General features: G+C 59.0%; 1 protein-coding gene across 5 annotated transcripts in view; it reads left to right on the plus strand.

Annotated features, from left to right (window-relative positions):
- Nucleotides 1-20,957, plus strand: part of Rbfox3 (RNA binding fox-1 homolog 3) — a 377,727-nt gene that overhangs the window by 206,095 nt on the left and 150,675 nt on the right. For all 5 annotated transcript variants that reach the window (XM_048797595.1, XM_048797592.1, XM_048797600.1 and 2 more), the window contains exon 3: nucleotides 2,353-2,456. The gene's annotated coding sequence lies outside the window, so the exon portion shown is untranslated. The remainder of the gene's footprint in view (nucleotides 1-2,352; nucleotides 2,457-20,957) is intronic.

The raw sequence follows: 20,957 nt of genomic DNA on the forward strand, positions 1-20,957 counted from the left end.
AGGCGAACCCTCCATATCTGTGGATTCAACCAGCCATGGACTGACAATATCAGCAACACTAGTTGCTTCTGTGTTGATCAGGTGCACGTTTCATCTTGCACCGTTCCCTAAATAACACAGCATAGCAGCTCTGCACACAGCACCCACACTGCCGGGTGTCCTGAGTGACCCGGGAGGACTTAACATGTGCAGGAGGATGTGTGTAGGTCATGTGCAAATATGTCACCATTTTATGCTCAGGACTTGAGTGTCTGCAGGGTGGTGGTGTCTGTGGGGATCGTGCCACAGTCCCCTTGGACACCAAGGCAACTGGGTTTGCATCAGGATGCAAAGTAGCTCCTGGAGGTTGGGGGGTGGTCCCTGAACTCTGAGGAGGGCTTGGTGGCCTGGTGGCCCTGAAGTTGGGGTAAGGTCCCCTCCCCAGGTGGAGATGCTGCTGCCACCAGCAGCCTTCTGGGATGTTGGAGCCGAAGCCCCAGCCCCTAGGGGACTTGTAGTAGGAAGCAGAGGCTCCGGATAAGAGGGGCAGACAGCAGACTTGGGCCTCCCTGGGCACCAGGCCTCAGCAAGAAAGATAAGCTCCACCCCCCACCCTCTCTCTCTCTCTCTCTCTGCCCCAAGGGTATTCCTGGACCCTTGGGGAGTGCAGGGACTCCCCCACATCCACAGAGACACTAGCACTGGCCTGAGCCAAGACAGCCCTACCCGGGAGTCTGCAAGGGGGAGGTCCCAGGATGGGAGGACTCTAGGTCAACAGGCCCAGGGTGTGGTGTCCAAGGAGAGAAGGCGTGCTTGTGGAGCCCCTGTCCTGGACTTGCTAGAGCTCCGGCACAGGCTGTGTGCCCGGGAAGTCTAAGGCCACACCGTCCCACCTCAGGCTCTGTTAAGCCAGCCCCGGGGGCAAGGCCAGCCTGCCTTGGCCCTGCTGCCCACACACACCATGCCCTCCTTGTTGGAGGCAAAGGCAACGGTCATTCAAGAGTTCATAGGACAGAGGGAAACTGAGTCACCAGCTGGCCAGAGCAGGGCAGGTGGCACTTCTCCGGGTGCTGTACCTTGGTTTCCCCCCAGGATCACCGTGAGGGTCATTGAGAGGCACTGTGGAGGGGGCCCAGTCAGAGCCGCCTGCCGTCCTCTGCAGGAGACATGAGCAGCAGAGCACCCAGCCCACTGTCACATGCGCTGAGTCCCCAGGAAGACTCAGGGGCTGCAGCAACACAGTTTATTGAGCCAATAAAAAATCTTAAGTGTGTGAAATCCAGAGGAATCTGGGGCATTTCTATGTGCTCAGAGGACCCTGAGGGTGTCCCGTGCCTGAGTCTTCGTGCGCATGGAACCGGCGGGTGGACAGTGCTCTGCTTCTCTCTTGTGTCCCTGTCCTGGGAGGGCACCTTCCACCTGAAAGCCAGCTGTGCCATCTGCCCCATCTGGGGACATTGGCCTGCTCGGGCCTGGTGACCTGACCTGGAGGGGGCAGTCTCTGCCCCTGCTCCGGCAGCAGTTCTGGCCGAGAGCCCGCTGCTCTCAGAGCTGGCCCTCAGCAGAGGCCCTGGGGCCGTGGGGCCTTGGCTGCCCACGCCTGCCCTGGCAAGGCAAGTCGGGGGCTGCTCTCTGCGGCACTGAGGATCCCCTCGCGCGGCGCTGTCTGGAAAACCCTGCCCTTTCCTTGTGCTCCCCTACCCTCCCTTCCGGCCCCTCTGTCTCTCGGAGCTTGCCTGGTGTGCCCAATTCCCGAGGCCGCGGCAGCTGCGGAGAAGCACCCCGGCTCGCTGCTCCGTGACCCTGGGAATCGATTCCGAAGGCGATTTCCTTTGCAGTCATTGATGCATCATCAGAAAGGGGAGATGATAGGAGGAAGGGGGCGGGTGGTGGGCGGAGAAGGAAGGGCACCCTGGGAAGGTGCAGACAAGGAGGGTGGTGGGAACCTGGAGATGGCGACCACAGGCTCTGTGGACCGCAGGGTCTGCTCTGGCCAGGCTGCGGTTAGCCATAGTCAGGAAAAGGGCGAGGGGAAGGGGAGAGGCTGGGGCTGGGCAGACAGGCCCGGAAAGGGGTGCGGCCAGCTCCAAGGGGCCCAGAACCCAGTAATCAGAATCTGGGACCTCAAGGATGTTAAGCAACTTTATTTATTTATTCATCGCGCCGGGCGGTGTAAACAGAGGCGCCTCATTGAAGCTATTGAAGCTTCTCGCCACCTGACAATTTCTCGTCGGAGGTGTTCAAAAGACACTGTTCCCATGACGCTCGGTCCTGTGATATTTTTAATCAAGTAGCGCAGGACAGCGTGTGTCTGATGCATTCTGGACACTCAGAGATTGAGATTTTTCCTCTTGCTTTCTTTTTAAAATGCAGCGTGAAGTCAGAACCACGGAGGAAACCCTGCCGGCCTCCCAGCGAGCTGGTCTGCAGGCCCTTCGGTGGGAACCTGCCCCAGGAGCAGCCCCTTCTGCAAACAGGTGCGTGCCCCTTTGTGCAGAGCTTTCTGCTGGGCCCCGGCTGGTTCTCAGAGGCCCGAGTGAGCCCCAGGTTGGGGGTGATGTGCCGATGGGCGTCAGCTCGGGGAGCCACAGTCTGCGGAGAAGAGGGTCCACAGCGGTCCCCACTGCTTGGTTCCTGGGCCCCCTCTGTGTTTTTCACCTGCCCTTACCCAATTCCCTTACTAAAATGCAAATCAGCGAGTGTATAATAGATAATTAATAGACTGATCAGCCAGCAAGGGAGGTAAGTAGATAAATAATTTTAATTATCCTTGGGTTGCCCATAAATTCCCTCACTGCCTTTTTATTAAACTCTCTGTTTACAGGACTCATTTATATTCCATGTCATTGTGCCAATCCCTCCCCCGCCTCCTTGGTGGCTCCCACCAGGTCTGACCTGGAGTGGAATAATGCGCATGACCGCGGGCTCCCCTCCCCACGGGGCCCACCTCAGGCACAGGGGGTGGAAGGCTTTGCTCAGACAGGCAGGTGGGCTGCAGCTCAGCTGCGGTGCTTGCTCCATCCCAAGGTGGCCGTCACCCTTCCTCACACCGCCTGGGGACCTTTATCACACTTGGCGCCGGTGCGTAGGTCTGAGCTCCTCCTCCCCCCAGGGATGGCCTTAGTCTATTAATAGCCCTGGCTGATGTCCCTCCTTGCTCTCGATGCCAAGAGAGAAAGTGGGTTAATAAATATAAAGAAAACTCCCTTGGAGGGCCCCGGGCCAAGCTCTCTCCCAGGCTGTCCAAGAGTCATGGCTGACGAGGCCCCAGATGGACGAGGGTTCCCTTCTCCCTGGCCTTCCATCCTCGTATGGCGGGTGTGGGGGTCGATGGAGGCAGAGCTGCCCCAGGTTCCACAGAGCTGAGGGTGGAGGAGGTGCCGGGGGGCAGGAGGGTAGAGGCGGGCTCCGGTGGCCTACCCGCATCTGGCCCTGTGAGCGTGACAGGAAGGGGCAGCTCCGCTTCCTCGTGCCTTCCCGTCCACCTGCACCATTTCTCCATGTGTCCTTCAGTCTGGCGGACAGTGCAGGCAGAAGCCCTGGGGTGGTCCTGAGCAAGAGCCCTCTCTGGTCCTCTCCTGCCTGTGGCAGGGACGGTTTGGCTTGAGTGACCGAGTTGGCAGCATGGTGAACAGACGGTGGGGTGCAGGAACAGAGCCTGGGGTGAGGCCAGCAGCCGCCCTCCCCGCAGGCCTGTGTCTGAGAGAGTCCTCTGCAGAGCGGGGCCGGCCTGTTAGAGTCCTCCTGGGAGAGAAGGTCAGACTGTGGATGTTGGTGCTTCCAAGAAATGGAGCCCTAGCTGAGCCCTAGCAGGTGGCCAGTGACAGAGCCTGGGTGGCCTCCGGCTGCGACCTGCACAGCCTCTGCGAGGGCAGGACCCTGGCCAGTGAGCAGGGCCGCCCCCTCCCTGCGGGCTTTTCTGCTCCCCTTGGTGGGAGGCTGTTGCCCAGGGCAGAGGGACTTGGAGCTGAGCGAACAGAAAGGTCTTTTTAGTTTTACTCAGTGGAATTAAAATCTGAAAAACGGCCCGTGGAGACTCCCTGCGCTTTCAGGAGCTTGTTTACCTCAGAGACTTGCAGCCCGCCCAGGCCTTCTCTGGACACATGGCGAGTGGGGAAGAGAGAAAGTGCTGGCAGGCCTCTCCGCGGTCCTCCCTGCGCTCAGCCCCGGGCCAGCTGGAGGGGCTGCAGGGCCCACTTCAAGTGCTCTGTGCGGGGCAGCCGACGGGTGGGCCTGAGCTGTGGGCCAGGCAGCAGAGGCAGAGCACGTCTTTCTGAAACCAAGGGCAAGGCCATCGGCACAGCTCCACATTGCTGTGGGCTTTCTGTGGTTTTGAGGACAGTTTTAGGGTTTCTTGCCTGTTTCTATCTTGTGGAGTGGAAGTGACAGGGAAAAGGGAACAAAACGAATCAAAGACAGGACCAAATGGATCCCTCTGCCCCTCGGCTCAGTGGCTGTGGCGGGGCTCTGCTGGGGCCCTCTGGGTCTTCCCACACACCCTGCCAAGGGCCCTCCACAGTTCCTGCTTTGTCCACCCAGCCACTGAGGGCCACAGTCAGGGAGGGGTTAGTGACAGATGAAAGACAGCCAACCAACTCTGCCTGTGCTGGCCAGCCCTGACCCATCACTGGGACCTCCCCTGTCCCCTAAGCACTGGGGGTCTGGACAGTCCACAGAGCGAATCACAGTGCATTCGGAGAATGCACAGCAGGAGAGGGGTGGATTCTCTCCCAGATCCAGCTGCAGGCCTGAGCCCAGTCCTGCCCAGAGACGCTGCCCCAGTTCAGGGAAGAACCTCCTGCTGTCTCCCAAGTGCCACCAGCACCTGGGGACGACTCCAGAGTCAGACCAGGAACAGGGCCGCTGGGCCTGTCTTCCTCCTTCTCTCCTGATAATCCGTCGTTCTCATCCCTGGCGTTAGGGGTCTGGAGACCTTGGGCAGGATTCGTATCTTCTTTTCAGTGACAGATTATCATCACACAACAACAGACGTTTCTCCTAGGAGATGTGGACAGGAAAGCAAAGGAAGCCCAGGTCCCCCAGTGCACACCTGGAACATGGGCTCGCCCCTCGGTGGGCCACTCCAGGCAGTTTCTGCCCCAGGGGCAGGCAGAGCGCTCGGCGGGGCGGGCCGTGGGTGCCCAGGGCTGTGCACCTGTTCTCACCGCTGCTGCTGACCAGGGTTCTCGGGGACACATTTCTAAGTTGACATCCCTCCAGTTGTGATGTGAAGGTTGTTTCATGGCATAGAAGCAATTCACTTAACTAATCCCGCAGGTCTGTCTTCAAGTCCTTAGAGAGGCATTAGCCACTGACCCTCTTTCCAAAACTCTTTGCCACACTTTGAGAAGCCATAAGATTAATTTTCCAAATAGGAATTAGGAAATGATTACTCACATAATAAAGCAGTATCCAAACACGTGCTCCAAGGAGCTTCTTTGAAAAATGGGCTCCCCCAGGCGTCAAAGCCCACCACAGTGAGTAAAATCCCCACTCTCCACAGTGGCACCGAGGGGTGTATCTGTCCTCATATCCCTCCTCTCCCTTCATGGAGGGCTTTCCTGGGTACACAGGGGGAGTGTGCACACGTGCAAACATGAGCCTGCACACAGGCAGACACACATGTGTACCTAAGTCATCCACGTAGGCACACGTGCACGTGTGTACACACATGAGCACAGGGATGCTTGTGTTCACACACACAGGCAGCACACACCTGTATACCCTCAGGTACACAAGCACGCACACACACCTGTTCACAGAGCACTGCCCACACGCGTGCACACATGCGGGCACAAACACATACACATGAGCGCACACACACACACACACACACACGGGCACATGCACATATGCAGACGCACCTAGCATTTGGGCGCTGTCAGCTCGTCCCCGCCGTCAGCTGAAGGTGATGTTAATTTAATTCCTTATTAATCACTTTTATTTATCAGGTGATCTGCTGCTACCAGCCAGCCCTTGCGAGGGAATAAACCGTCACTTCTTTCTAAAAGATAAAGGGAAATAGATGTTGATGAGGTTGGGCAGGTCAGTGGCCCAGCACGTGTGACTCACCATTTAATGAGACAGGCAGACACACCTCAGAAGAGGAAATGCTTAGAGGCACTGAATGAAGCCAGGTTGAAAGGAAACCCCAAAGCCCAGGCCTGCAGGTTGGCACAATGATGGGGCGCCAGGTGGTTTGCCATTCATCAGGTGAGGTCATCAGCACCCAGCGCATCTGCGCTGACAAGCCAGCAGAAGGCCACCACCTTCCCCCCATGCAGCCAGAAGAGGGGAGCAGAGGCCTCGGGAGAACTCCCCACAGGCGAGCGTCCGTGAGGTCCCCAGCCCCCCACCCCCGGTTCTGGTACCCTTATGCTCAGTTCAGGTGCAGGCATTTTTTTAAAAATAACTCATTGTGTGGAGATTTGCATAACCTGGATGTAAACATCAGGTGACGATTCAGTGGCTTTAGTCCAAGGGTGGCGTTGTGCGACTGCCAGCTCCATCTAAGCGCAGAGCCCGCCCACATGCCCAAGCGAGGGCGTGCTCAGGTGCGTTTTACGTTTTGTTCGGGGTCTCGTTGCTCTGCACGTTGCCCCAGTGCCACCAGCCTCCGCCCCCCACTCCCACACGAGGACTCCAGGAGCCAGGGCCAGCTCAAGGGTGCGGACAGACCCTGCCCCCCCATCCACTCGCCCCGGGTTCTCTCAGCACTGGTCTTCGGCACCAGGAGCACCTGTCTTGAACCCTGGCTCTGTCTCCTGCGGCAAATGAACCTGGCAGCTTGCTCAACCTCTCAGCCTGTTTCCTCTCCAGAAGATGGGACAAGGCGTCCTTCTTTGAGAGGCTGGTCAGGTGGGAGGCACGGCCGTCTCCCATGGCGGAACCACAGGTGTATGCACCTATGTATGGTCTGTTTTTCACCGTGGTCCACTACACCTAAAAGAGTTGTCTTCCTGACCATTTCTAGTGCAGTGGCATGAACCGTCCACCCCCAGAATCTGCAAAATTGCAGCTCTGACCCATTCAACTGACCCCCATCTCTCCCCACCTCCCAGCAACGGCCACCCTCTGCTTTCTGCCTCTGAGTCTGACTGCTCTAGAGACCACTAGAAGTGGGGCCTCTCAGTGCTTGTCCTTGGAGTCTGGCTGATCTCATTGTGCACAGCATCCTCAGGAGTCTCCTGTGCCGTGACATGTGCCAGGATCTCCCTTTCTAAGGCGGAATGGTGGCCCAGTGTATGGACTCACAGACCACGTTCTGATGGACACTGGGCTTCTCCACCTTTGCTATTGAGAGCAGAGTGGCCATGTGTGGATGGCACTTGTATTAATCCATCTGGAAGTGCAGGACACGGGGCTGACCAGGAAGCCTGTTGTCCAGTGCGGCCTGTACCTCTGCCCTCCCTCCTCACACATGCAGACGCTCCGTGAACCTGGCCTGCAGACGGCCTTTGGCTGATCACGGCTGAGCCTTGGGGACGCCTGGGCATCAGGCCCCTCGGGGGCTTCTTGGTGGCTCTCTCTGCCTCTTGGTGTTTCCCCTGGGCCTAGAAACAGTGACCTGGAGACTAGACACCCAGGGGGTCAATCACAAATGCAGTCATCATTGTGACAGCAAGATAGTCCCCCGAAACCCTTCCCTAGTAGTGCATGCTGTCCAGCCTCCACTTCCCTGACCCGCTGGGTTGGCGGGTCATCCTGTCCTCCACATTCAGAACTTATCCTTCCCACCTGCTCCCTCTTCCCCCTGGATTTCCCCCCAAGGTGCGCATATCTATCTCATTTTTCTTAAGAAATAGAAGTTGTGTTTACTAGCGATCAGGCGGTGGCGTAGCGGGAGTATGTCTCGTCTCTTTGGACTGCGTTTGTCTTTTCCGCCCTCCCCAGCTCTGCTGGGTTTTGGGTTGAGCCATGGCGCCTGTGGTCTTGTCTCAGCTGGGGAGGCTGGAGGTTCAAGACCAAGGTGTGGGCAGGGCTGGTCCTTCCCAAGCCTCATAAATAAAAGGCTGTGAGTGGTCTCCGGCTGACCAGAGAGGCTGGAGAGAGTGGGGGGGCCTCTGTCCTCCCCTGTGTAGGCGCATGGCCATCCCTCTGTGGGGGTCTGGGTCCTGATCTCTACTTGTGGCGTCACTCAGGGGATGCAGGCCACCCCGATGGCCTCATTTTAACTTGGTCATCTCTTTAACAACCCTGTCTCTGATTACAGTCGCATTGTGAGGTCCAGAGGATTAGAAATTCACAGGACCTGACACTGTGGGGGCCAAGCCTGGGTGACAGGGCACCAGCCTGCAGGTTGCCTTTGGGGACGGCCCTCCCCCTTCACCGTGCTCTCCAGTGTCTGTTCAGCGGGCCTCCTGGGCACCGCACTGGCCTCTGACTTCTTAGTTCATCCCCAGGCCGTCAGGTGCCCAGGGCCGCTCCTTGGCAGTGAGCACGGCCACAGCTGAACCAGAAGGGCCTCTCTAGTTACAGACCCTGCCTCCCGCCAAGCCTGGCAGCCGGCAGATGCGGGCCCCCAGATGGATTCCGCCTGGGACAGGCTGCTTACTCTGTCTTTCCAGGCCATCAAGGTCAATGTCACAAAGGTGTTGTGTCCCAGCGATGCCCACCCCACAGACTTCTGCCCTGTTCCACTTCCTTTGGGGAAAACCACTCAGGTCTCCTGCCCCACCATCATCCTCAGGGGCTGGGCAGCAGGAGGAGTGGCCGGGCCTCCCTGGGGACACTGCCCATCACTGGCTCTGAGCTGGTGTCTCCTGACACGGGTCCCAGGACAGCAACGTGGTGCTGCTCTGTTGACGCGCCCTGTTCTGGGAAGGGCAGCCTGGCGGCTTGGTGCCCACAGGGCCTTCTGTGTGCCCACAGGCCCTCTGTGCCAAACAACACGCAGGCTGGGGGCGCTGCACTCCCCCAGGCTGGCGCACAGCGTCCTCTGACACCCCTCCGAGGTCACCCTGTCAGGTATTCAGCCCCGGGCCCACCTCCTGCCCCCTGTGTCAGGAAGATGTGCCCTCACCTGTCATGAAGCAGTGACACAAGGTCTGGGCGGGAGCAGCTGGAAGCAGAGGCTGGCCCCACCCATCTCTGTCCATCGCGGGAGTCAGTGGGCCCCGCGCTAGGAGCAGGGTGCTGCTCAGTGGTGCACCACCAGGAAGCTGGCCCGGGACCTTTCTAGGGAGAAGATGAGTCCAGTGTCCCAGGCTCTCCTGGTGTGTGCTGGCTCCTGCCTACGTCCCGCTCTGACACGCTGTGGTGTTCGATGACCGTGACCTGACCCAAGTGCATTTGTACCTGCCGGATGGCCGGCTGTCCACTGGAGCAGCCTCCAGAATGGGAGGCTAATGCAGGCGTTCTCCGTCCACACGCTGCGTTTGAAGTCTGGCGCTTATTGTAGCTTTTCCATTGGGTCCTTGGGACAGAGTAGGACAAATGGGCTTTTCTACTGGACTGTCCAGGGAGTCCTAGGAGGATGGGTGGGAGGTCCCTGGGCCTCTGGGTCAGGCCCCCTTCTTCTGCTAAGCTCCTTGAAGCGCTGTCCGAGGCTGTCTGAGTGGGCCAGGGGGCTGGTGGTGTTTCTTGTGAGTGACACGCAACTGTTGTGCCCTGTTCTGCAGCTGGCCTGGTGTCAGAGGGCAGCTCCACCAGGGTCCAGTGTCCGTCCTACACGGAAGCCAGAGCCCAGCCTGTCTCAAGGGCCCAGGGACAGCTGGAGCAACCAGGCAGGGTCTCAGGGATGCTACCAGGACGGCCCAGGAGCTGTCCTGGGACTCCAGCCTTCAGGGGAGCAGAGAGGCCTTGCTCCCGGTGGGGCAGGAGCAGCCTTGGTGGACACTTTCAGAAGATGAACCAACACAGAGCAAGGCCCTGGTCAAGCCAGGAGGAAAGAACCAGGCTACTGGGTGGGGGGGGGGGGCTGGGCACGGGGAGGAGCGCTCAGAGCAGTGGCTGTGGGAGACACGCAGCTTGGCCCGGGCTCTCCTGGGAGCCCCGTCTGTCCTGGGGAGGGCACAGGCTGTCAGCCTGACTCAGTCAGTCAGGGGACTGGACCCCCTCCTGGGTGTGAGCCCTTTCCTGTTGTCCCCACAGTGCTGGTCACTTCTACATATCTGTCTGATATAACGTCTGTCTGTAAAGTGATGAAAGTCAGTAGGTGATGAGAATTGTGTGATGAGTCCCCAAACCAAGCAGGACACCAGACCAGACCGTTGTGTCTGCCGTGTGTGTGTGTGTGTGTGTGTGTGTAGCTTTTGAGGGGAGGGGTATTAAAATTTTATTGTAATCTTTTGCTGATGGCAGGTCATTTTCTAAAAAGTTATTCCATATTTTCTTTTTGAGTCTGCGCGCGAGGGAGTCCCATAAATCCTGAGCTGTGAAATCTGCTGCGTCAACAGTCTGTGAAATGAATTGATATTAAACGCAATGGAAGTCTCTCTAATTCTCCCTGATTCTCCTTTTCTAGCCCCTTCTCCCTCCAAGCCGGGGGAATGGGGCTGGGTGTCAGTACTGATGGGCTGCTGCGGATGACACGGGCTCATCTATTATTTAAATCTCATTAATTATTATTTACAAACAGCCGCCCTTCCCCTCCGCCCTGCAGGGTCACACCCAATGTGTGCGACACACACGCACCCCGGGCTGTCGGAAAGCAGGGTCGCCTCTCGCACACTGGCCTTCCCCAAACACTGCCACCTGCAAGGGTGCAGGAAGGGGAGGGGCCAGAGCCCCCAGCCGCACCCAAGCAGCAGCAGAAGGATGGAGAGAGCACTGGGGTGGCCTGGGGCTGGGAGCAGGCCAGAGACCCAGTGGGAAGTGGCCAGTGTGACTGAAAAGTCGGGAAAAGCATCCAGAACAAAACACAACCAGTGTGTTCCGACCCTAAGGTCACTTCCCACGGTGTGGCTGCACTCACACTCAGACGCTGCAGTCTGGGGTGCGGGGCTAGGCACTGCTCATCTGGGACTGCCCATGGGAGCCCCCTGCCCCTCTCCTGAGCAGGAAGCCGCTGGCTGCAAGGGACTCGGCTTCCTCTGGACTGCACAGAGGGGCCAGGTGGCAGGCGTCCCTCCCCCACACCTCTCCAGCTTGTGCATTAACGTCCCTCCCTCCCCCCAAATGAGTCCTGATTTAAGAAATTGGACCTGGCATCTGTGTCTCATCCTTAACCTGCCCCAATTGCCAGGATCTGGAAAATCCGCGTGGGCAGGTGGGATTGCCTCCAAATGCGTTTCCAGCCTGATGGATTTAGTGAGGACACACGCGGCAGAAGTCCTCTGCACGCTGGGCTCTTGGGCCCCAGCCACTGGTGTCAGACAAAGCGGTGGCCTCCAGAAGATCCCCAAGTCTGAGCAGGTGCGACGGGGGTCACGGCTCTAGCCTGGGCTGAGTGGCTGAGGACAGGGCTAGGGTAAAGTGCAAGTGCATGGCCATCCTGGGGGCACCGCAGGCTGTGTGACTGGCCACTTCCATGACAGTCTCCCACCTCCTCCAGGGCAGAGGCTCTTCCTCTTGTGCAAAACTTTAGGAAGTCTTGCAATGGGTGGTTGGCAGGGAGATGAATTAGAACAAGTGACAAGCAATCGTGTTTCCGACTCAGAGAAGGCAGATCGACTGGCCCCAGCCTTCCTGAGCACGGGCTGCTGTTTTCAGGTGACAAGTGAGTGCTGCTTGCTGCCAGCCACCAGCAGGGACGAGCCTGGGCCTCAGCATCACCTCAGGCGGCTGGTGGCAGCTACCCCCTGTGGGTCACTGTCCACGGTGCTGAAGCCCTGTCTCTCCCACTCCGCACCCGGTGTCTGCTGCAGTAGGGCACGGCTCCTGGTGCCCGAGAGGGGACAGCTTGTCCAGTCTCAGATGATAAGCTGCCCTCCCTGCCTAGGTTCTGCGGAGGGGTCCAAGTGTGGAGAAATAAGAAACTTCAGTGACTCGGAGAGGAGGAGGAACAGGGCTCCCCCGGACTGGCTCTTCTGAGCCTAGAAGGCAGCCAGGGGGCTGTGGCTGGGATTTGGTAGCCTTCAGCCTGAGGGTCGCCAGCTCTGGAGGTTGGACAGGTGACCGTGTGAGGCTGCCATTGCTTCCCGGGTTCTGGTGGGCCCGTGCTGACTGAGAGGCCTTTCTCAGCCCTGTGTCATTTCCCAACCAGTGACCACAGCTGAGGCCCAGATCACATGGGGTCAGCAGGAGTCCTTGAAAGCCCTGGCTGTGTCTTGACCTCCTCGGTCTGGCTCACCAGTGCACTGTGGTCCTCCACCCAGGGCAGCTCTCCCACCTGTCTGTCACCACCACCCCCCTCCCAGCAGCAGCGTCACTGAAGAAAGAGTGGCTTGGTGTGGGCAGCAGATAAGCGGCTTGGGAAACTCCTGCTGACCCCATGTGACCTTGAGCAAGCCCCTTTGGCCTCCCAAGCCTCACCTACTAAGTGGCGGTCATGAGACCTGCCCTCCGACCTTGCAAGGGAGAAATTCAAATGCAGAAGTACCTTTAAGTGACTTTGAAAACTGCGATCCGGGGTGTCATAATAGCGGCACTGTAAAAAGAGACAAGACCCTTCTCGGACCCCCGGCGTCCAGCCAAGCATATTGTTCAGGGCCTCCTTTCAGGGGGTGGATGGCGGGCAGATAGGAAACCCCACAAGGTCGGTTGGCCTCTTACTTTCCTAACACAAAGGAAGCAAGAGATTCTCCCCCCAAATGTGGTCTTGCGTTGGTGGAATCAGAATACAATAGTCGGAGGTCTCTGGTGGCAAAATTGAGTGGAGGAGAGAAAGCGAAAGGATCTCTCCTAAGCCCTCGGCATCCTGCTGCTATCATTGCAGAGCAGGAGCAGCCGGAGTTACCCCGCGCAGCATCAAACCTTCTGGGGACAGGGACGGGGGTGCGTGTGTGCAGGCTGAGTGTAGGCGTCAGTGCAGATGTTCTGCACTGGAGGCCATTATTTTAATTCCTGTCTTCCACCAGTATTTATTGAGCACCTTCTGTGTGTGGAGAACTCGAGGGACTGGTGACCCTTCCCCCGGCCTCTGGCTGCTGTCACTGTTGTGGGGAGACACAAGATGGTCCATATTCCGGGTGATAAATGTTGTGTGAGGGATCCCAACACCTCCGGACTCAGGGAAGGGTGGACATTGTGGGGTTTCCTCTGCTCTGCCTCAGCCCTTCCCTCCGCTCACCTGAAGAGGTCCTGTCCTCTGAGGCACCCTGAAGTCCTCGGGGCTCCTGGACGCCTTTGTTTTTGTGGATGACCTATTGCCTCTACTATGACTGTTGGAAGATTCGTAATTCAGAGCACCCCAAAATATCAGCCACCAATGAAAGTTTGGGCCCAGGGGATGGGGTGGGTACCGGGCTCCAGCGGCTGCTCTGGGGGCTCCCAGTGGACGAGGCTGGTTGTGGTGAAGGCCACGCCTCTCCCTGGGATGGAGACTCGGGTATGTGGAACCCAGGTTCGGCTCTGTTGGAATTAGCGGTCACAGGTGTCCCAGCTTCCATGTCCAGCCTGCAAGGACAGTTGTCTTTCACCCTCCTGAACCTGGGGGAGCCCGGGGGGCCACCTGGAAGGAGTCTGGGGCTGCAGGGGAGAGGGGCCATGTCTCCCTGTGCTCTGAGAATGCAGGGACTCCCCTGCTCTGCCTCCCGCCCTGAGAGCAGAGACCCAGGACCCCTCAGAGGAAGCTCGTGTGTGTCCTGCTCCCTGGGTAGGGAGGCTCTCTGGCCCTGCAGATCCTGATGCCATGGGACCACTGGGTTTGAGGGTGTCATTCTCTCTGCCCAGAGGAGGAGCCTCTCCAGCTAAGAGCCTTTGCAAGATGCTTCAGTCAATCCCCACCCTCGAGGCCGAGGGCTGCCGATCACCACTCCATTTAAGGCCCAGTCCGCGAGCGCCAGCTCCCCGCAGGCCACCCCGTGGCAACTTCATATCTCCCGCACCCCAGACCACCTGATGGAGTTACCTCCAAATCCAAAATGTGGTGCTGCAGAGAGAGCCCCGCGCCTCACAACCAGGGCAAACAGGAAAGAGTCGGAACATTGAAGGACCCTCCAGTGACCCTGGCCACCAGAGCTGACGTCTATGTCATGAACTTTAAAACGTGCTATTTCTTCCCTGTACACTTAGGCTCCTTTGGGCCAGCTAAGTAAGCCCCTGGTGAACCACAGCTAGCGTCCTTCACGGTCCCTTGCTCCCCAGCCCTCCACCCTCCTCCTGTCACCTGCTTTCCTCTCCTGAAGTCCCAGGGACGTTGGGAGTCACAGGAGGTCTAGAGAGGCAGGGAGCCACACAGGCCGAGCCCAGCTGCCCTACCGGCTTAGGGCCCAGGTTCCCAGCCCCACAGCTGGCTGGCCCTGGGAGAAGATGGCCACACGGTCCAGGGCACAGGCCACGGCCAAGGGCACCGGGGAATCCACTTTGCATGTCGAGTGGAGACCCCCCCCCCAGCCGTCATCAGACTCAGGAGACGACTCCCAGTCCCGATGTGCAGGGGACGCACATAACCAAGGCCTGTCCATCTGCCTGTCAACAGTGACGGCTTCTCTGGGCTAGGCAAGCCCTGATCCTCTACATCATTTCCCTTGGGCCTGACCTCGGCAGGCCCTCAGCGAGGGTCCTTTGTGTCAACCTCAGATTCCATTTGCTAACTAACTGCCTGCTCTGCGGGCCTCCTCTCCCCTGGCTGCATCTGAGATGAGCCTCGAATGGCCAGCAGGGACTGCACTGCTCCCTGCATGCTGTGAGACCCAGACCTGCAGCAGGCCTCGTCCTGCAGCCCCGCAGGAGGCCTACAATGCTGACCACGAGTGTCACCTGATCCATGGTGAACCTCCATCCCTCAGAGGAGGAAACTGGGGTCCCAGAGGCTGGGGCTTCCCTCGGGCTCACAGGGCTCTGAAGGGCTCCAACCCCACTGACCTGCTCCAGAGCCAGTACCCACACCCCCAGGGGTCCTGCCACCCACGTCCTCTCCCGTTGTCCAGTCATCTTCCTGGAACTCCCAAGAGGCTTCCTTCCAAAGGCACCTGTGGTGGCCCTGGCTGAGAATTCTCCCCTCCCATGTGTGTGCACCCCTGCTGGTGTGTGGCAGCCCTCCTAGAAGCACCTGCCTGTCTACCCCTGCCTGACCCCCTGCCTGATCCCCTGCCTGGCCACCAAGGTGCTTCAGGGGCCTTAAAAGTCCTGCCACCCCTGGCCCCTGGGCATTCGCTTGTCCTGGCTTGTGGGCGGTGCAGGCACGGAGGGGAGCGCCCGTCTCCCTGGCATCCCTGTGTGAGGCAGGGCTGGAGCAGTCCCCGGCCACCCCTCGCCTGGTGTTATTAGTTATTTTTAGCAATCGATGTTATTGATGCCGTGTGCGCTAGAGGAAGCCACCAGAGAGCTGTTCTTCCAACTCATTACATTGAGAGTTGAACTATCCCCTTTTTATATAAATCCTGACACATAAAGATGAAATACGCTACTTTCTGGGGACGCTCTGAGCCAAAGGCCAGGAGCTGGGAGGCAGCTCTGAGTGCTGGAAGCAGCGTTAGGGATGAGTCCGGAGGGGGAAGCCCGAGGTCTGCTCCAGGCCAGGAGGCTCTGCAGGAGCTGAGGTCCCAAAGGGGGACCTGGGAAGGCATGCCCTGGGCTGTCCCCTGCACAGAAGAGACGTCCAGGGAACAGATGGGACAGAAGACACAGAGATGCTCTGGAGCCCAGCTCTGCTGGTCGAGGGCGAAGGCTGGTACGGATGGAGGCTGAGTGTTTGGCCTCTTCTGCAGCTGCAGAGGGTCAGAAGGACCATAGGTCCCAGAGCCCACAGGCCCACAAAAGGGGACCTAGGTGTGGACACTAGTCTTCAGGGAGGAACAGGGGAACAGGACCAGGTTGGTGGAGTGGACCCCGCAGGTTCTGTGACATGATTTCCAGGCAACAAAGTCCTAGGAAGACGCCCATGGTCAATTTCACCTGAGCCCAGCGTTGTCCCCTGCCCCATGCCTGTTCACTGATGTCGTCCCTCCTCACTAAACAACACAGTGCCCACTGGGAGCCGGTCCTTTCTCCATCAGGCCTTATGCTTTGCGCTGGATACTGCTTCTGCCTGGAGCACTCCACTTCTCCCCATTGCCTCTCTGACGAGCTGAGATCAGGAACAACACTGGGTCAGTTATCTTGATTGAGGGGATCCTTATATTTAGGGACCTGAACCGTGGAGTTGAACAGGGTCATCCCAACAGAGTGTGTGGCTGCAGAGTGAACTGAAGGCAGAGCCCAGGGAGGGAGAGTCTGGGAGGAGCCCGCAGACAGTGGCTGGAGGTGGGGACAGAGAGCTTCAGGAAGGCGGGGCAGGGAGGCTTGAGAGAGGTGCCATAGGGAGGGGCCTGCCCGTCACATGTCACAGCTGGAGAGTCTCGTGACCACAGCTTGTCCAGAATGGAGGGGCTGAGGCTGGCTGCAGGGGCCTCCAGGGGAACAGAGAGGGGAGCAAAAGTTCCTAGTCAGCTGGACGGGGGAGGGAGCGCAGGTGTGACAGCCGGAGGACAGGTGTCTGTGTGTCCACCGTCCGTCTCCCTGGAGGCCGAGGCCACTGTTGGATGATACGAACCTTTTTCCAAAATGCACAACAGCCCTGCCCCAGTGAGCTTCCGTGGCAGCAGGAACAGGCAGCAAGCGAGGCGTACGCCCTGCCACGTGCCAGGAGGGCAGGAGGAGGGCTGCAGGGTCGGCCGAGGAGCTCAGAGGCTCCAGCAGGGCTGCCGTGTGGAGCAAGACCCACCAGCGTGACAGGAAGGGCGTCAGGAGCTGATCTGGGGCCTCGCGGGATCTGGCTGGGCTTCAAGTGAGGAAACGCTGAGCCGCAGGAGGGCTTGCTGCAGCGCCCCAGCAGCTGGTCCGTGGGCCTTGGGCACCCCACAGCTGTGGAGCATGCAACCGAGAACAGCTCAGGTCCGCAGGGAGGTGAGCCCCAGCCAAGGTCTCCTGGAAGGTCCCAGGACAGAGCTGGTCCTTCCATGTCACCGCGTCCCCCGCCCAAGGCCAGCCCAGGGTGCACAGCCTACCTCAGCATCCCTGATCCTCAGGGTGGGACAGGACCTGGGACCTGACTGGTGTGATGTGCCTGTGTCAGCTGGTCTCCTATCAGAGGGGACCTTCCTGCCCAGGCCCCCTGCATGCTTGTCAGGGAGCCCAGAGCTAGAAGGCCAAGGGCCCTGGCACACTGGCTGGCCGATGGTCCCCCTCCCACCCCCACTCCCCACCAGGGCTGACCCTGTCTAGAGAGCAAACGCGTCCCTGCCACCCAGTCCTCCCTGCAGAGCTGCAGCTGGGGAGTGCCAGGTGGGGCAGGGGCTCAGCTTTCCTGGTGGAAGTGCCCTGACTGTCCTCTGGCTCCCAGGAGCAGAAAGGCAGGGTCCCTCTGCCTCAGCCTGAGCAGGGCCTGGGGCTCCCAGGTGCCTCAGTGAGAGGAGATGACGTCCCTCAAGGGAAAGCATCTCTCACCCTCAAGGCCCTGCGAACACCTGCCAAGGAGCAGCTGTCCTCTTCCCATGGTCTGTCCCCACCCCCAGGGCACCAGGAGCTGACGAGGCTCCTGTGGAGCGGGCAGTGGGGTTTGGCCTCCCTCTCCGGCTCCTGCGTTAATGAGCAGGTTGGACCTTCCCCCCAGAGGCCAGCCCTTGCCTCTCCTAACACTGAGGGCGAAGATCCAGGAAGCAGGAGTCACCCGTGGAGGTTAAGGGAAGGCTCGTGAGGGCCTCCTGGGAACCACAGCACACTGAGTGCTGTCCACGTCAGGAGGACCAGCCCAGGGACGTGCACACTCACTGCGCAGCTAATGACATGCACAAGGGTCAGGGGCCTCCCTCGGCGTTTCCTCTCTGCTCAGTAGGTGTTGCCGGCCTCAGGGAAGGAGAGCCAGGGAGGGGTACACAGGGGACGAGGGAAGGGGGCAGCCTCGCTCCTGTCCACGCAGGACTGCAGGTGGCCGCTGGGGACAGGGGCAGAGTGCCTGCAAGAGGCGTCTGGGTCCACCCCACTGAGTCTAAGCCACCCGAGAAGCCAGGGAATGCCAACCTCTCCTGGAAGGTAGAAAGTTCTAGAGGGTTTGGGGTGACTACAGCGGCCCAGGAGCTGACTGGTCAAAGCAGCCACACACAATGCCGAGGTCCCTGCGAGGTAAGACAGGGCCAATCACACCAACAGGTCCAGACTTGCCTATCGGACCGGCTTCCAGGAGGCCCCTGGAACTGTCTTGGGCCAGTGGCCTCCCTGTCCAGCGGCCTCCTGTGTAGGACAGATATGCCCACATGAACAGAATGCTGGGTGCCTGAACTCATCAAGGCAGAGAGAGGACAGGAGGTCCTGGCTAGCGGTGGAACTTGGGGGCCGCTGGCGGGCGTCTTCAGAATCAGCCTCTCCAGTGCATTTGAATATTTGTTTGCAGACTGTTTCCTACTGGATGGAGAGGCTTGGGGCAGACAGAATTGTATGCCAGAGCATGTGGGGGGGCTCCGCTCGCGGAAGGTGGTCAGAAACAAAGATGATGCGTCCCTGGGGCTGCATGTGATTGGCGGGACCGTGTGACAACGGACCTCTGTGCTTTCGTCTGCGTGGAACTTTTCCTCAGTGTGCCCATCTCCCCAGGTGGCCCTGAGTACAGGAGGGGGCAACGGGGGTTCTTGTGGGCACATTAATTGTTCCTTGGCCGTCCACTTGGCTGGGACATAAAAGGTAGACGTGGGATTGGCAGCCTCTCCACATGGAGCTGGTGGCTGGGGTGGTAGGGTGGTGGCTGTCTGCCGAGCACCCACCTCGTAGCAGGTGACCTCCAGGTGTCACCTGCCCATCCTGCACCCTGTGCCAGGCAGGTTATACTGCTTCTGCTTGGCAGATGATAATATCCGAGGCTCAGCAAGCGGGGTCCTCTGTCCAGTGTCATGCAGAGAGTGAAGATCCACGCAGGATTTCAAATCCACGAAGGATTTCAAATTCACAAAGCTCAGGCTCTTTCTGGGGCTGCCCTTCCTCCCTGTAACTGTTAGGGATGAAAGAGCATTGGGGTCCCCAATTTGCCTTCACTGCAGCCCGAAGCCCAGGAGGACAAGTGACCAGTGAGGAGGCACGTCCCTGTTTCCAGCCTCTTTCCAGCGGGCTGGCTCCTCGGGACCACGCAAGCCGTCAGCTCCCCAGGGGACAGATCATGCCCATTTCAAATGACTTTCTTGTCACTGCTGTTGTTTCCCAAACCAGCGACACACAGTTACGAATTTGGGATACAAAACCTTTAGGGAAGTTATGAAATGCTATCACCCACACCTAACTCTCCCAGAACAGTTCCCAAAACCCCACCCAGCACCGACTTCACAAGCAGCTCTGCACAGCAACCGCACGTGGGAGATGGACCGTCCCCTTCTGCTGGTGCCCATGAGAGCAGCTGGATTTGAGGGTGTATCTCACTTCAATGGACAGAGATAAGTGAGAGATGCAATTTCAGAGCAAAGGGAAGCCGTGGTTTCGGAGCAGCCCCCAGTTCTGAGTCGGATCCCACGTTCCAGGCGAGGACCAGCGGTGGAGGCTGCAGTTTCCGTGGCCCTTGACCACACTGCACCATGAGCAGGGGCTTGGGCTGACGTTGGGAGGGGTTCTCAGGGATGGGGGTCCAGAAACGCAGTCCTGCCTGCGCCCGGATCTCTGAGAGGCCTCTTGCCAGCGCACAGCTTGATTCTGTGGACTTCCCAACCCCGACCACGTTCCCCCTGAAAACACAGCGCTGTCTTAACAGAGGGGGTTTGTTTCACTTGTGCGGGAAGCTGCGACCGGGAACCGGGAACCGTGAAGGAATCACCTCCTGCCAAGGGCGGCCGCACCTGTCCCATGAGACAGAATGTGGGTGACTTGAGTGAGTCTTCTCCCAGCCCCACCCAATGCCTTCCCGAGAGCGGAAACCCTCCAGGCCACTTGGAAAACACGACCACCCACCAGGTTTGTGTGCCATGCTGGTGGCTCTTCTCTGTGCCGTTTCAAAGCCCTTGGGTGGGTGGCTTCAACTTGAGCCACTTTCAGGAGGTACGGGCGTGCGGGGCCGAGCTGAGGGTCAGCTGGCTTCCTGGAGGCCCTCCACGTGGGCCTGTTCTGCTCGTCCTCTGCCCACCAGCTGCCCTCACACCTTGGAGCCACATTGGGTCACTCATGCTGGGCTTGGAAGAGGCCCAGTTCTGACGGAGGATCCCAGGACAATCAGCATCCAGCCACTGGGTGCCGATCTGCGTCCCGGGGTGGAGGTGACCTCCCCTGCCCGGCCATCTCCCGGAATCCGCAGCCCACCCTGCGGAGGCCCTCCCTGTCCACACCACACGGGTCCCTTTTCCTTCTGCTTTGGCGGAGGTGACAGCTTCCCGCCCGGGCTTCTAGCTAAATAAACATGAGGCGCACTGAGCCAGCATTCTGGCTGGTACAGGCTGCGGGTCCAATTCACTCTCGTCATTTTTCATTCCGAATGAAATTAGGCTCCCGAGAGCCGAAAAGAACCCTTTCCTAAGAAGGAAATGCATCAGCGCGTCCCTCAGGGGGAGAACATTTTGACACGGCCGTTTTCCTGCACTTGATTCAGCCGACGCAGCCAGCGGCCCTCCCCGCCCCACGCTGCGCCCCATGCGGAGCTCTCCAGCAAGCACCTGGTTGATTTGTGTCCGTGGGAGCGTCTCCCCACCTCTCCCAGTCCTGGCCCCTGCCCCTGGGCTCTCGGAACCCCTCCGGAGTCGCTGGGGTCAGTAATCAGCTGTAGGGCATTTGGTCAGCACTATCTCAAGGAACAAATAAAACTGCAACTCAACCCACAAACTCTGAATTAATGCCACTCTCCTGCGCCCCCCACCCCCCGCCCCAGTGTTTTCTTACCAGATCTATTTGTCTCAGCAAAGTCCGTGGACCAGCTCGACAATGATCAAATTAATGGGTTGTGCCGGTGTTTGATGTCCGTTTCCAGACTAATGCTTATTCATTTCCCTGGT

Source organism: Marmota marmota, unplaced genomic scaffold, assembly GCF_001458135.2.
Source record: "Marmota marmota marmota unplaced genomic scaffold, marMar, whole genome shotgun sequence".
Lineage (NCBI taxonomy): Eukaryota > Metazoa > Chordata > Mammalia > Rodentia > Sciuridae > Marmota > Marmota marmota.